This window comes from Lepisosteus platostomus, unplaced genomic scaffold (genome assembly GCF_059453375.1).
Source record: "Lepisosteus platostomus isolate fLepPlt1 unplaced genomic scaffold, fLepPlt1.hap1 Scaffold_32_H1, whole genome shotgun sequence".
Lineage (NCBI taxonomy): Eukaryota > Metazoa > Chordata > Actinopteri > Semionotiformes > Lepisosteidae > Lepisosteus > Lepisosteus platostomus.
In genome coordinates this window covers 1,191,023-1,206,770 of record NW_028291660.1, presented here as the reverse complement: position 1 = coordinate 1,206,770, position 15,748 = coordinate 1,191,023, and the positions used below count along the sequence as shown (strand labels likewise).

The 15,748-nt window shown below is 46.3% G+C and overlaps 5 non-coding genes across 5 annotated transcripts; 4 read left to right on the top strand and 1 right to left on the bottom strand.

Moving 5' to 3' along the window:
- The first annotated feature begins 1,926 nt into the window (after positions 1–1,926).
- trnas-uga (transfer RNA serine (anticodon UGA)) lies at positions 1,927–2,008 on the top strand. Its single transcript has one exon. It is a non-coding gene; the product is annotated as a tRNA-Ser (tRNA).
- A 1,557-nt stretch (positions 2,009–3,565) lies between these two features.
- trnar-ucg (transfer RNA arginine (anticodon UCG)) lies at positions 3,566–3,638 on the bottom strand. Its single transcript has one exon. It is a non-coding gene; the product is annotated as a tRNA-Arg (tRNA).
- Positions 3,639–4,808: 1,170 nt separating this feature from the next.
- On the top strand, positions 4,809–4,882 carry trnan-auu (transfer RNA asparagine (anticodon AUU)). The gene has a single exon. It is a non-coding gene; the product is annotated as a tRNA-Asn (tRNA).
- Positions 4,883–11,133: 6,251 nt separating this feature from the next.
- LOC148634680 (U5 spliceosomal RNA) lies at positions 11,134–11,250 on the top strand. The gene has a single exon (XR_015933534.1). It is a non-coding gene; the product is annotated as a U5 spliceosomal RNA (small nuclear RNA).
- A 230-nt stretch (positions 11,251–11,480) lies between these two features.
- On the top strand, positions 11,481–11,622 carry LOC148634679 (U4 spliceosomal RNA). The gene has a single exon (XR_015933591.1). It is a non-coding gene; the product is annotated as a U4 spliceosomal RNA (small nuclear RNA).
- The last annotated feature ends 4,126 nt before the right edge of the window (positions 11,623–15,748 follow it).

The following is a 15,748-nucleotide window of genomic DNA, read 5'->3' as shown; positions in this document are numbered from 1 at the left end:
GCCATATACAATAAAGTTCATTATTATTACTATTGTTAAATTGCTGGACAGAGAGGTGAACATTATTACACGGAAGACAAAGATAGCGATTTATGTGTGGATGCTGCACATTGGTGGGGAGTCCCCATTGCCTGTAAAGCACTTTGAGTGGAGTGTCCAGAAAAGCGCTATATAAATGTAAGCAATTATTATTATGATTATTATTATTATGATTATTATTATTATTATTATTATTATTATTACGTTGCATTGTGCATTGTGCTGCTGTAATACAGTTTTAAATAATTAAAAGTCTAAACAGTATCAGCTTTATTTATGGGTTTTAAATCAATATAAATGTTTATATTGTAACGCCTAGGTGACTATTCATTGTTATTAAAATGACTTAAATTTGATCATGTTATGATAATTAGAAATATAAATTTGTTTGGTGCGAGTGAAGTTTTATTTAATCTCTGAGCCAGGGAAACATTGTATTTTTTTAAAAAAATGTTTATTAAAAAAAAAAAGTAACGGCTCCAGCAGGATTCAAACACACAACATGTGATGTAGGAGTCAGGAAGCTAACCCACAGCACCACCAGCAAGGTCACACAAAGAGTGTCGAAAAAGCCCTACGAAACATTATGTAACAATTCTTGTGTTGCGGTACATGAGTATAATTATATCGTTATTAATTTCTTTAAATACGCGATTCCATATTATATTCCCTTTTAATCAAATTCTTGTACCGGAGCTTGTTGACTCCAGTATCACGTTAGTTAAAGACTTCGATGCTTAAAATGTTTAGGGAGAAATGGAATACTGGTGTGTATGTTTTCTTTAAAGTACCGAGACCAGCCATATACTGTATGTTTAAGTTCCAAAATTAATATCGTTTATGGCCTTCACACGTGTTACAGTATGCTCCTATTCTTTTTATGCTCAGGTACTAAGATTTCCCTTCAGTGGTAAAATTCCATATAAATATTCAATGCTTAAACGGGCACAGTAAAGACATTAAATATACATGTACATATACATACTGTATACAGTACAGTTTGCATACAGTAATATGTTTATGTTCCTAAATCAATCTCTTTTATGAGCATGTGAAAGGCATGGTGAATCGGAGATTCTCAAAAATTACTGTACTTTGCATGATTGGAAACAAATGCGTGATTGCGAAATGCTGTGGTGTTACTTTTACAAAGACGGTCAATGAAAAAAAGAATGTGGACCAGGGCACTACTTTGAGTTTACAGCTTGTCCAAGGTCATTCATTATTAATACTATTAGTAATATCTTCGTTAAAGACTTTGATGGCGACAGCTCAAACATGAGAGGTTGAGCTTTATTAGCTCCACCTTGCAGAAATTCCGGATACTATTATTTTAATTGCGGTTTTATAGGAGAATTTACGGTAACTCGTGGTAGACTGCGTAAAGCGCACCGCAAAATAATGTGGTATCGCCCGCTTGTTTTGAATAGCTGCATCTGTACGCCCCGTGTCTCAACGGTAGGACGGAGTCAAATACTGCCTCGACACGTAACAGCGTTATATTAAACCGCAGGACTTTAGGGCTGTTTTGTTTGAATGTTCAAGGCATTGGTAAGAGCGTAGGTCAAGGGCCATTGGTGCATCTCCTGTAACTGGAGTAAAAATGCTATTCAAAGTGCAGTGACTAAAATCGTCGTCCACATGTCTCCGTTGTTGATTGCTTTCTGTCTAAGAACGTTCTGTTTTCATGTCCGAACGGGGAGACTTTATCATTCCAACTTGAAGCCACCCTTAAGTCCTCTGAGGTGTGTGTGTGTGTGCTTGCACGTATGGCGTAAAAGGTTTCTTAAACGGAGAGCGAACTTGAAAAAAGTTGCCTCCGCCGCCGCCGCCGCCTCGCACTCCCTGTTCGATTGTAGCAAGAAGGCAGCGGCCGTGGCGCTCGCTGTAGTCGTGGCCGAGTGGTTAAGGTGACGGACTTGAAATCCGTTGGGGTCTCCCCGCGCAGGTTCAAATCCTGCCGACTACGGCGTCCTTTGCATTTGGTTGCGTGCGTGCGTGTAAAAGGACCAGCGCCGTTTCGTTTTCGCTGGGACCTTTAACACTCTAAATCGTCTGGACCCGCAGCCTGTGAAATCGATTCTTCAGCACCCACGAAGGACGCTTTGCAGCTGGACACAGATACCGATGCTTTTCTGCAACGAGCTTTCCAGCTGAATTTTCTCGGCAGCTCCCTACTGAACCTGTTCTCCATTGCAACATAGCGGAGGCTCGTCACATCTATAGCAAGGCTGTGTAGGACCGCATACGCCACAGTGACTTGTACACAGACCACATGAAAGGCAAGCAAAATACAATTTTAAAATTCCAAAGACTCACAAGGTCAGAGGAACAGCGATGATCTGAACTGATCTGTTACAGAAGTCTAGGTTGACCTTTTAGAGCTGTAATTGCATTTTTGTTTAATAGAAGATCAAATCTACTCGCATGTACCAGCACCTTACAGTTTATTGATGTTAATTCTGTTTAAGTAATAAGATTGCTAACGATGTTGGACTTTAGCCGGTGTTTTTTAGAACAAATTGCTTACACTTCTGTAAGGAATACGCAGTACGTGCCTTTGTCAGTCATTGCTCACCATACCTGTAACTTTCTTATCTAACTCACTTCCTCAAATGGTGAAGGTCCACAAACATAAATGAAAAAAAATCCCTTGTTGTAGATGAGGTGCACAAAAAAGCAGCCCCTGATAGTGTATAACACATTTATACTATTGCAGAGACACATGTAACATATATATATATACTGTTTATATATATGAAACAGAAATAGAAACAGAAACAGGAATCGCTTACACACCTGGAGAATCTCTGTAGGAATATCTAGCATTTATCAATGGAAATAAAAGCTGCTTTAATACAGTGCATGTTCAAACTCAAACCCTCAGCTGCTGTTCTTGTTTGTTTTGGGACAAATTGCAACTGAGCATCGCATGAGCCGTTACGTACCCTTATCTGTTAGGGAATTTCAAGGGAGGAGTTAGGTCAGAATGGGTAGGCTGCAAAACAACAAGTAAAGATTTATTCCAAGATGAAACGTTGTGGCGGTTTTCTTATCTTTTCAGCATGGACTAAACTTTTACGTGTTCCTTATATGCTATATATGTATATATTAGCACCAATGTCGTTCTTAAAAACTAACATGAAATTGTCAGGGACATTCAGCTATATACAAAGACGAGACAGACAAAGTAATAATTCTATATTAACGTGGCCTACATATTGACGCAATGATCGAACTAACTGACATGTTCTGATTCAGATTCCCTGCAGTTTATGCCAATTAGAACAATAGCAATGCTGAGTCCTCCCCACCCTACCGAGCACAAATTCAGCTGCTCTCCAGTTCTGTTCTGCATGTTTTTTCATTGCAATTGAGCTCGGAGCTGGAGATGATCTCCATACAGTTCTGTGTTAACTAGCCCGCACTTGCGTGCTAATTTACGGGTTGTGGCAAATGCTTTTCTATAGTTCATATACATGACAGCAACCTGTTACCGAGGAACCTGAGAGGTTTAAAAGCCACACGAGCCAAGCAGGATTCGAACCTACAATCTTCTGATCCGAAGTCAGATGCATTATCCATTACGCCACTGGCCCATAGAACATGTGCTTGCACTCCACCACAGAGAGCTCTACACTGCTACTAGTAGTACACTTCCCCATCTAAATTTTCACAGCAAGAAACTTGTGTTTCCTACTATTTTTATCAGGTTTAAAATATCATCTCCTTAAAAAAGAAAAAGTGTTGATGTGTCGTGCTGAAATTCCGATTGATTTTGAATTCAAAGAAAAAAGGTTTTCTTCCAAAACACCATGAAATTGTCACATCTTGCAGACAATAGGTGTATTCCATGTTGAAAAGAGAAGAAAGAAAACCATGGAGCCTTTTACAGGTGTGAGGCTTCTTCAGGTGTGAGAAGACCTCACAGCCGAAACACTGTGTTTCCGTTCTTCTCTTTTCAGCATGCAATAAACCTATTACTTGTTCCTTTGCAGCCGAGGCATGCTGACGTAGCTACCCAGCTGAACATCTTGCAGACTCTACAGTACTTCTCTCCTGTAGAAGTAAAGCAGGGCTTGCTGGGTGAGCTTTTGCTCCGGTAAATTAGGTCACGTGTCATGTTAAATCACTTCTTCTAAACACAACATTTGCTGGTGCTAGCTTTCCCCATGAAAAGAGACATTTCCCTTACAGTACATGACATATCGTTTTTATTCTATCAATAAGTATAGAAATTAAAAGAAAAAATGGTGTCGCCAAAGAATGGGAGGTGTCAAGGGCATTGAGCTCCTTGGACATGAAAAGTGCCCGATAAATGCCATTTCTCATCATTTCTCTTGGCGTCAGTTCTGCTATTAAATGGGACGGAGGCAACGGGCTCAGAGAGCAGGTTAAGTGCACACCGAACACAGATGTGTCCAAGTGTCTGTAAAAGGGCGGTGCTCTGCTGGCGCTGTTCCCTAGTGGCTTAAAGTGCCTGCCTAGTAAGCAGGCGATCCTGGGTCTGAATACCAGCGGTGCCTCTCTCCGTGTCTTGTTGTGCCGAATGTCTCATTTCAGACAAACATGTACAGCTTGGTTCAGTTTAATGCAAGAATTCATTTCCTTTCTGGAATAACTTGTTTTTGAAGAAATCCATACAGCTTGTGAAAGATGAAATCCATTTCTTGGTTGTCAGTGGAAAAAGATTGCCGGCTGCAAGAAGTGCAAGTGATTGTTTTCTTTGACCATAAACCTGCAAATGTAGGGAGCTCAAGCGGCCGTCAGTCTCTGTGGTGCAATCGGTTAGCGCATTCGGCTATTAATCGGAAGGTTGGTGGTTCAAGCCCACCCAGAGACGCATGTCTCAGTTTTTCCAATGTAAACATCATCACCGCTAAAGAAAATGGCGCAGAAGGCTCCACAGTCGAAACGTTGTGCTTCTTTTCTTCTCTTTTCAGCATGGAGCAAACCTTTGCTTGATCCTTTGCAGCCTACGCATGCTGACACAGCTACCTTTCTCTTAACGCGCCTCAATCATTATTCACCAAAACCATCAGCAGAATGTGTCGCCTTTGTGGTGATGTCACTCCTCTGCTTCACAAATGTCCTTAGTGACGGACCATTTCTTTCTGCCATTTTTCCGGAGCGGTTATTGATTGCTCCATCATTTCCCTCATACTTTCCATCCCTAGATTGAAAAAAAAAAACAGAAACAGGCTGACAGGACGACAATCAAATTGCAAAAACTCATCAAAGCACTCGATAGAGTATTTGAATCCACAAGTAGCTACGAGCAACTTTGTCCTGGCTTGCATGAAAGTCGGAAAATGTCAAAAAGAAAAAGATGGTGGCTTTTTCATATTCGTTCTTTTATTTTTAGTTTGTTGCTTCTTCTGTCCATTGTCCTCCTGCCTGGCTCTTGACCTGTGACTGTTTGAACGCACACAGTAGACTTTCATGCAGGGGATTTGTCCTGAGCCTCTGTGAAAGACCCACCCACCCCCATAAATAACTGCTCTAGAAACACATGAATGCAAAACTAAACCACAGCTTAAAGAGGAGCTTGTCATGACCGCCAGGCAGTTAAGACCAACTCTTAAGCAATCTAATCAGCACCAGCAGCGGGTGATTATTAACAAACGCCGCCGCACGAGTTAACCCACCTGCACACACTCCACCGTGCGGTACGCAGTGCTATTTTTACCATCTTTACCTGCTTCCCGCTGGTATTGAGTCTACTCCTTGAGAGCTCTACCTGGCGTTTTTTCCATTACTTCTTTTATTCTGGATATTGGACTCCCCTTCTGCCTTTTCGACTTTGGACCTCACCTCTCACCTTGGACTGTTTGCCACCAGTGTACTCCCTGGATTACAACTTACCTTACGCCTCTTGACCACGGAACAAAGCAAAGCAGAGCAAAACAAAAAGAACAAACGAAAACCCTCACGTCCCGCACTTGCATATAATGCCGTTACGTGCCCAAGCAGTATTGTACGTCATCCTGGCACTGCACCCCGGGGCGTACGGTATATGGGAACGAGCACACGCCACGAATCGTCTCAAATCACTCCCTACAGCTGTAAGGCGCCTTGAAGCATGCACCCCCAACATTCTTCTTTGCGCATCTGTGAAAGGTAAACTCTTGAGCAAACTCTGAACCAGCTCAAAGGAAACTAATCCGATTAGACGTTACTTTGACTCATCCTTTAAGGGACCCTTGTTAATTGGAGAAATCAATGATTTTGAATGAATTCTGTATGCGTTAAAAGACAGCTATACACTGAAAACATGCAGGACACTTCTCATGATGTTTCCCGAGCCGAAACACAGTGCGTTTTTAAAAGCCATCTGACAAAGCCCGCCCACTGAAAACTGCAGCAGATCGTGTAAAGACGTTCAACTTTGTAACTACTGCACGCACAGGAAGCAGAATAAATTCCTCTTTTCCGGTTTTATTTATGCGAACCATAAATAAACCAAATAAACCAAGTTGCAAGAGGCCCGCACCCACAGCACAAATTGCGCAGCCTAGGCCACCTCCTCGCCCCGCACGCCACCGCCTCCTGCTGGGCCCACTCTTTCGCACACTCACACGCCACACTAACACTCAAAAGTGTGGGCAAAACGAGAAAACGAGCGCGCCGTTTCCTACACATCTGCAGTCGCCATTGCGCATTCGCAGCATGTCCCGGGATGCAATTCGGCCTCATTTGCATAACTCCAGACCGGCAGATCGCCACGCAAGCTCGCGACGTGCGCCTGCCACACACCGAACAAACCTTTTCAGCAATTTCCAAAAAACGGGCCTGCTCGCCTGCCCACAAGGCTCCGTCTCTTACCTGCTCTCCAGAGCCTGCTGCCTTCTGTGCTTTTCTCTCGGCACCGCTGCAGCGCACACAACTCCTGCAGCGGGAGGTGGGAGAAAGTTCCCGCGCTCCGCCGCAGGGAAGGCTCGCTCCGTGCGCACACGTCCTTTCGATGCCAGTCCAACAGTTGCTCTGCATTAGCTGCGTCGGGGCTCCGGCGTGTCGCACCTCACCTCACCTCACCTCACCTCACACTGCCCCCTCCTTGAATGTCTGGCGCTGGGCATGCCCCGCTCTCCTCCGCCTTATCTTATCGCGTGTGAGCACCGACAATGGCCACAATGCCGGGGAATGGCACCTGTAAATTAATTATCTTCTCTTGCAGCCTGAGATCATGTCCTTCTTTTGGCTCCCTCCAGTTCTGATAAAAAATCTCACTCTTAGATGTGTTAATTTTTGCAGAGGAAGCCAAAGAGAACCGATCACAGCACTGCAGAGCTCTGCTAATTGAGGCATTGTCAGAGAGGAGTAGGGTGACGTCATCCATGTATAGAGATGTCTTTACCTCTCCTCCCCCACTTCCAGGCACTGGTATCCCATTAATGGCCTGATCCTGGCGCAAGGCACAGGCTAAGGGCTCCATAGCCAAAACGAATAACAAGGGGGATAATGGGCAGCCCTGCCTCACCCCTGAACAGACTTCAAAGGGGCGTGATCTATTGCCATTAACCATTACTCTGCTGTTGCTACCTGTGTACAGCAGGTTAATCCACTTTCTCATGATGGGGCCAAACTTCATGTGCTCAAGTACCGATGTAAAGTACTGCCGGTTTAGGAGGTCAAAGGCCTTTTCTAGGTCTACACCTAAAATGCACAGAGGGAGGGAGCGATCCTCAGAGTACAGACAGACATCCCTCAACAAGGCCAGGTTGTCGCTCATCAGGCGTCCTGCTATCCCACAAGTCTGTTCTTTCCCTACCAGTGAGGCCACTACATTTTGTAGGCGCAGGAAAAGGGCTTTGGACAGGATCTTAGTGTCCACGCCTAACAGGCTGAGGGGTCTCCAGTTCTTTATGTCATTCTTTGCTCCTTTCTTAAACAAGAGAGAGATAGTGCCTTCTCTTAAGGAGTCAGGCATCAATTCTGTCTTATAGCTTTCCTCGAATAGGAGCTGTAGCGGATCCTGAAGCAGATCCCAAAAGGTGCAATAAAATTCTTTAGGGAGCCCGTCAGCACCCGGAGTTTTCCCCTTCTGTAAGCTCTCCATAGCCTGTCTCAGCTCTTCTACTGTCAAATCCCTCTCAAGTACTTCCCTATCTTCTTCACTCAAAACGTTTTCTAGCTTTGAGGTAAAAAAATGAATTTCTTCATCCTTTAACTCTGTAGAGCTGCACAGTCTTGAGTAGAAGGCCTCGGTGCAGGAGAGGATAGCACTCGGCTCTGTTCTCTCTCGTCCCTCCTCATCAACTACACTTTCCATGACAGACTTGGAGCCTACCACTTTCCTGAAAAAGAAGCGAGTACACTTCTTATTTTCTTCCAAGAACTGCACTCTGCTTCTTAACAGCACTCCTCGACTACTTTCAACGGCTATGCTCCGGATATCCTTTTTTAAAAGGGTGATATCCTCGAGCACATCGAAGCCACTGTGCAGCATCGTGTAGAGACGCTGCAGCTGCCTCTGTTTCCTGGCTAGCACTCCTCTCCGTCTGGCAGCAGCCTTCCTTCCCTCAGCCATGAAAAAGGCCTTTGTCCTCATCTTCACCTCCTCCCACCACTCTCCTACTGACCCGTACAGACACTGCAAGGACAGCCACTGTGATAGTTTCTCCTTGTAGCGGGATACTACCCCCTCGTTCTCTAGCAGCTTTGTGTTGAGTTTCCAGAGGCCTGGGCCAAAGACAGTCCCGCCCTGGAGTTCCACTCTACACCCTAAAGCCTGATGATCTGAGAAGAAGACAGGCTGAAGAGTGACCCCAACAGCTTTCACTCTCTCTGAGACAAAGCAATAGTCAATTCTGGAGCTGCTATTCCTCCCTGACCATGTATATCCTGCTGTTGTGGGATATATACATCTATATGTGTCTGAGAGTTTAAAGTCTTGAACTAAGTTTTGCAGGGCCAGTGAGCTGGAATCCAATTTTATCGGAGAGCTAGACTGCCTGTCTGTGTGCTCTAAGATACAATTAAAATCCCCTCCCACTATCACGTCTGTGTTACTTAACAATAGGGGAGAGAGTGCCTTGAGTAGCTCCACCCTTCCTCCCACGTCAGTAGGACAATACACATTGATTAGCCGCAGGTTAACGGTGCCCCATTCCACATTCACACACAGCAACCTGCCATCTATGACCCTCTGAATACTTTTCAATTTGAAAGCCCATCCTTTGAAAAGAATGGCCACGCCAGAGGCTCTGTTGTTATTGTCCCCTGACCAAACAGAAGGCCCTTTATCCCACCTATCTTCAAAGCTTTTATACCTCTCTTGATAGGCTAAAGCACACTCCTGCAACATCAACACATCTCCCTCTCTCTGCTGGAGGTAATCAAAGACACACTGGCATTTAACTCTGTCATTGATACCTCTGGTGTTAAGAGAAATTATGTTTAGAGCCATATTACATAAGAAAGTGGAACCAGTCTTTACAAAACACATTTCTCTTCGGTCTCACCAGTTACCTTCTTCTTTTTCTTTTTCTTCTTACCAATTTCCTGCCAGCCATCCTCTGAATGAGCCTTCATCAGGGTGGCAGCAGTAAAAGCATTCACGGAGTCCATTTCAAGGAAGGGGGTAGAAGGAGGGGTGGAGGGGTTCCAGCTGTCCCCATCGCCATGCTCTCCTTCCTCCTCGCTCGGGGAGAAAACAGAGTCATTTTTCCTTTTCCTCAAGTCCAGCTCCTGGGAGCACTGAGGGGAAAGGGGTGGAGCCGATGCACCAGTCTCCTCTTCCCCCTCACCAACCAGCTGTTGCAGATCCTCCGTGATGGACTGGATGGAGGAGAGGAGGGCATCTGTAGCACTTGCAGAGTCTGAGAAAAGCAGCTCCGCTGAATCCTGGGTATCGTCGCTGGACCCGCTCCACCTGGGGGCCCCACACTGGCCCTCGTTCTGAGGAGCAGGAGTGGGGGAGGGGTCCTCGCTGTTCTCGGGGGTTTTCAAACCCTCGTGCTTGTCTGGTGCAGTCTGCGGTTGTGGGGGCGTAGTGGATTTCTCTTCCACCGGCCCCGGAGCCACAGCAGGACTGATCCTGGCTGGAGGCTGAGACTCTTTGTCCAACAAGGGTTCTTTGTTTGACTTGTTGTTTGCTTTGGCTTTTCGGGCCGGTTTGGCTGAAACAAGCACTGCCTCATCCTTTCTCATTTTGAGTTTATTGGCGTAGGTGTGAGGGCAGTTCTTAAAAACGTGTCCTTCCGAGCCACATAAATTGCACTTTGGCAGCATTGAACAGTCAAAGGCTAAATGTCCCTGTTTGCCACAGGTCTTGCAGCATTTCACAGTGCAGGACGATGCCAGGTGTCCCACAGCACCACAGCGCCGACACACCTTTGGTTGTCCCACATAAAAAACATAGCCATTGCAGGCGCCCAGCTGGATTGTAGAGGGCAGGTGCCTTAAGCCTCCATTGACATTGTCCGGTAGCAAGCGAACCTCGAATTTCCTTGCTCCTGTTTTTATACCGTCAACATCTCTAACCTCAGTTCCATGGTGGACGGTGCAGTACTGCTTAAGCCAGGTGTGAATGTCCTCCGTCTTTGCCAGTTCCGAGAACATAACAACATGCACCGTTTTCCTCTCTCTCTGTGTCAGAGGCTGCAAGTTGATCTTCTCAAGGGCAGGAACTTTCCCTCTTTTTGCCTCAAACACATCCACACATTGTTCAAACGGAGAATAGGTAGCAAAAACAACCTCAAATGCTTTCTGACCTGGGAGAGCGAAGATGAAATCCAAGTGCCGAGGTTCAAAGCCAAGTTCCTTCTGTAACACTTTTCTGCTGAACTGCATACGATCCATGAAGAGGTCATCCAAAAGCTCAAAACGTACAGCATTCTTGCGGGATCCAAAGGTTGCCATCTCAAACTGCAAAACAAACACTGCTTCCACAAAACAAGAAAACAATCCAACTACTCCAACTACAGGCTGATCAAGGTATCTCCCCTGCCAGGTAAGCCGAGAGCCGCAGGCGATGAGCCCGGAGCTGAACGGGTCCCACTGGCTCGTTTGTAAGGCCAGGTGCATTGCTAACCACGACCGGCAGGGCAGAGGCCTTGAAGGCAGCCTGGGCTCCTGCAGCTGTCCAGCCACGCACTCTGGTTTCTCTTCATCTCGTACAAATCTTTTGCCTTTTACTAAAGATTTCCATGGAGAGGAGCATGAATGAGTTCCATACAATTTTTGTGCTTCCCTGCCTTCGGGTGGGGCACAGCTGGGCTGGTCAAAGAGAGAAAACAAAACCACTCACAATCGCTCTTATTACGGCGACTGTGGCCGTCTGCTCTGCGAGTCCTCGGTCTCCGCCTGTCTGATTGGCGCTCTTTTCTTTGGGGGGCGGGAAGTGTCCGGCCACAAATATGAAGCGTTACAGCAACGACATGCCATGAGACGATTGATAACGATTTCCATAAGATCCCCGCGGTTGCCTGGCAACCGTCAGCTTTGCGCAGTGGCAGTATCGTAGCCTGTGAGGTTTAGCTGAGGCGCGATTATTGCTAGTTGAAAACTTTTCCCAATACCCCGCTTCCGCCGGTTTGCAATACAATCGGCGAAAGCAATTTTTGACAGTCTCGTCAGAGACTGAGCAAGGTGTTTAAAGACAGATTTGGTCATGGTGACATCATGGTAGAAAGAAACGAGCTTGTTACGTCTCAACAGAAACGCTCTTTAGCTCTTTCAGCGTTATGCAGAGAACAGCGTCTGTCGAGATCACTTTTGAGTCAGCGCGAAACGCCGTGTGCTGTCAGTTTGATTTCATATTGCTCGTAGCGGCGCCCGGCTTTTGTCTGTCAAATGTTAGGTTGCGCTTCTTCATGCTGCATTGTCGGCATGAGTGGAGCTTTTTAAACGTCTGTATTTACTGCGCCCCATAAGAAATCGTTTGTCCCCATTCAAAAGAGATTGTGCGATGTCCTGCAGCGTTCGCAAAGCAAACATTTGACAGTTTGAAAAGAGGAATTTATTCTGCTTCCTGTGCGTGCAGTAGTTACAAAGTTGAACGTCTTTACACGATCTGCTGCAGTTTTCAGTGGGCGGGCTTTGTCAGATGGCTTGGAAAAACGCACTGTGTTTCGGCTCGGGAAACATCATGAGCAGTGTCCTGCATGTTTTCTGTGTATAGCTGTCTTTTAACGCATACAGAATTCATTCGAAATCATTGATTTCTCCAATTAACAAGGGGCCCTTTTTGAACCTGCCAGAAGCATTCTTTCAATGTAACAGATTTACTCCGGGGAAAGGCAGCATGATATTGAGAGTAGCTCAAGCTTTCAGCACCCGTATCGGACTGCGTGTATGCAGACACTGCTCAGAATCCCCTGTAAGATTCTCCTTCAATTCCGTTTTGCAGTGCTTTAGCTCTTTCAAAAGGCTTCGCTTTGCTAGTCACAATCCAAGGCTCATGACAGCATTTGAAACCAATCGCCACTGCGTTGGCTGGGAATCGAACGCGGGTCAACTGCTTGGAAGGTAGCTATGCTCACCACTATACCACCAACGCACGCCCACAGGCGCCCTGCAGGACACCACCAGAGAATGCTCACAATTTCGGAAGCTGTCTCCGGGACGTGCTGATTCCACACATCCTGAATAAATCATGATATTGTTAGTTGCTGTAGCTAGACGTTCAAATGAGTTTCATGGCCAGATGGACTGTTTCCTCCAGCGGTATAGTATTGCAGTGAGACAGCACGATGCCTGCAAGACTATGTCACGCTAAACGCCACAGATTGTGTTTGTGTTGGACAGTTGGACCCTACAGTTGGACCCTCGTCGACAACCTGAATAGCTTATTCAGAAGCAGTGCTGGACCGGGAACGAACCAGCTTCTTCCCAGGCACAAGAGTGACTTGTGAGGACTCGCGGTCACACTCTGTGCATAGAGACTTTCTATCAGCCAGCCGGACTGCTGGTAGATCCCCTCGGAGCAACGACTGCCCTGCGCGCCGCAGTCAGATTCCTCCGCCCGTCCTACTCCGAGCTGCACCTTGACTGGTTGGCCGGTAGCCAGAGGACGCCGGGACAACACCCATTGGACAACCGCTGGAACAGAGGCTGCAACAGAGCCTGTCAGCTGGTTTGGTGTTCATGCCGGGAAATTCCAAATCCATACACAGTGGATAAGTAAACCCCATGTTCTACATTGCGTCTCGAGAATTTAATTGTACCTCAACACAAGTTGTTATCAATTTAATTCATGAGTAATGTATTTACTTCCGAGTTTAGAGTAACAGTGGGTAATAACACTGATTAGCGATTTGGTAACCGAACGATTTATATTGACATATATTCTCTGTTGTGTATCTCTTTGTGTTTGCATCTCTTCGGGATTATATACCTTGTATATTGATAACCCTCACAGTAAGGTCTGCCACTCGTATCCAGGCAGACTAGTATATGTTTGGTGCACAATTTATATTAATAAATGTATCTAGTGTATTGAACCTCTGTGTGTGCGTTGTTAGTTGTTCTGACGATTGATTTTCTAAAAGCCCCAACAAACAACCTTGTGATTACTGCTACAATTAATAATTGTCTCAGTAAACCCATCAAACCATTACATTTAATGGCGTCCCTGGGTGGGCGAGTTTAGAATGAAATGAGAATCCGCGGCTTCTATACGCGAATACCGGGTGTGCTGATAACTGCGTAAAGAAATCCCCCTGTTTTCTAGCGTTTAGTGTAACGTGTGCTGATTGGAAATCCATCTGCTCGGGTGTCTAGATTCCATACTGTATTTTGGAAAAAGAAAAAAAAAAGTAATACTCTTAAAGTTTCTCTGACGTAATGACAATGGCTGCTAAAATGTCTGAAGTGGAGTCGCTTATAAGTACTATTTCTAGCGACGACAATCCTGGTTACTGGAGTGGTATCGAAAAGTTGAACTTTGATGATATTGAGAAGCTGCAAGTAGATTTAGTAGCTAAGGTAGCGAACCAGCTTAACACAGGAGTGTCTGTGAACGCAGTTCTGGTCCTATCGAGTTTCACCTTAAATCTAGCTAAACAGCTGGAACTGTCTTTGTCCGAGCTGACAAAGTTTCAAAAGCTTCAGGGAACGCTAGAAAGATATAAGGCGGAGCGAGTCGAGTTGTTGGATATAATCAGAGAAAAGAGAGTGAAAAATGAGGAAAGTGAAGACTGACTCAGGGAAGTTTTAGGTAAATTAGATGACTTGTCTGCTAGAGAAACTGCGGCTGAGGTAGCTAGGAGAGACCTGGAAGCGAGCTCGAAAGAAAAAGAAAAAGAAATTGTGAGTTTAAATGAGCTCAGCCAGGAAAGGCAAAAGGAGTCAGATGCTGCCGTACTGGAAGCAAAATAGACTAGATCCCACTTGCATGCCAGCCCACCTAGCAGCCCGGAGCGCTCACCCAGCGCGCCGGGAGGAGGTTTCTCCCGGCCAGGGTCTGTGGTCGGATCGGCATGGGGGAGATCGCTGAGTCCTGCGCGAAACGCAAGGGCGAGTCAATTCAGGCATAGACCCCCTGCTCCTGATCACGGCCGTCTCCCTGCCCGCGGAGAAACCGTAAAAATTAACCTCCACTCCCTGAGGCAGTTAGCCAAAGATGTAGAAAGGTTTGACCCGTCAGTGTCAGGGAATAATGTGGAGACCTACATCGATGAGCTGAGATATACTTTGCAGTTTATGCCCGAAGCGTCCGAACAGGAAAAGGCTATGTAAGTAAGGAAAACTACCAGCCGAGCGGTCCACGAGTGGATGTCTAGACAAGGACCGGAGGTCTGTAATAGCTTTGAGGAGCTGTGTCAGGCAATGATCGGAGAATTTTCGGCTTTTATCGATCCCATAGCTGCCGTGGCTGCTGTGCACCATATTAAGCACGAAAAAGCTGAAGCCCCTCGCGACTATTATCAGAGGCTTAGGCGCACTTATTTTGCAGGGCGGAATGAAGAGGGTTGCGAAGAGAACGTGAATTTCAAAGGTTTATTCATTGCTAATCTGCATCCCTCAGTCAGGAAAATGATTGTGATGCACACTGATGCAAAAGCGATGAAAATGGCTGACATTAGAAGGTTGGCTCAAAAAGCCTGGGGAGCTGAAGTCTCTGCTTCCTCAGAGCGAAAACCTGCTAAAACGGCCGTGTTCGCCACTAAAGCCAGCAGGGTTGACGACTCGCCTCAGCTCGAGGCAGCTGAGGTTCCTGAGCTTGCTAAGCCCCGGCGCAAAATAGGCAGGCAGGACCGCACTAAGCGTCAGAGCCGCCGTGAGCGCTACGGGGAAGGCAAGGGCTCAGGCAGAGTCTATCATAAGACTGGACGAAGGGAGTCGACTGCAGCCCGCCTGGCCAGGCTTGAACAAGCCCTGCCTGAGAGATCAGGACAGGGTAAACCTTCCGCACCGAATGCCAGAAGTGTGAATGAGCTTAGGGGGACCACGCCCCTTCTCACTGGAGGAGGCGGGGATCCGTCCCAAGCCCCTCCCTCAGTCTATCTGATTGGGTGGGAGGGTTCCTGCCTGGAAGAAGGCTGTGACTCTGAGTTGGGCGCTGACCCCGCCCCTGAAGTCAAAGAAAAGGCAGGCTTCCAACAATTCTTAGGGAATCTCAGCCAGAAAGGCAAAGCAAGGCGTATTTATATCAAGGTTTCTCTTGAAAACGTCTTAGATAGAGAAGCACTGATTGACACTGGGGCTGAAATTAGTTTGATGTCAGCCGATCTACTCAGCGAGCTCAAACGAGTAGCGAAAGGAA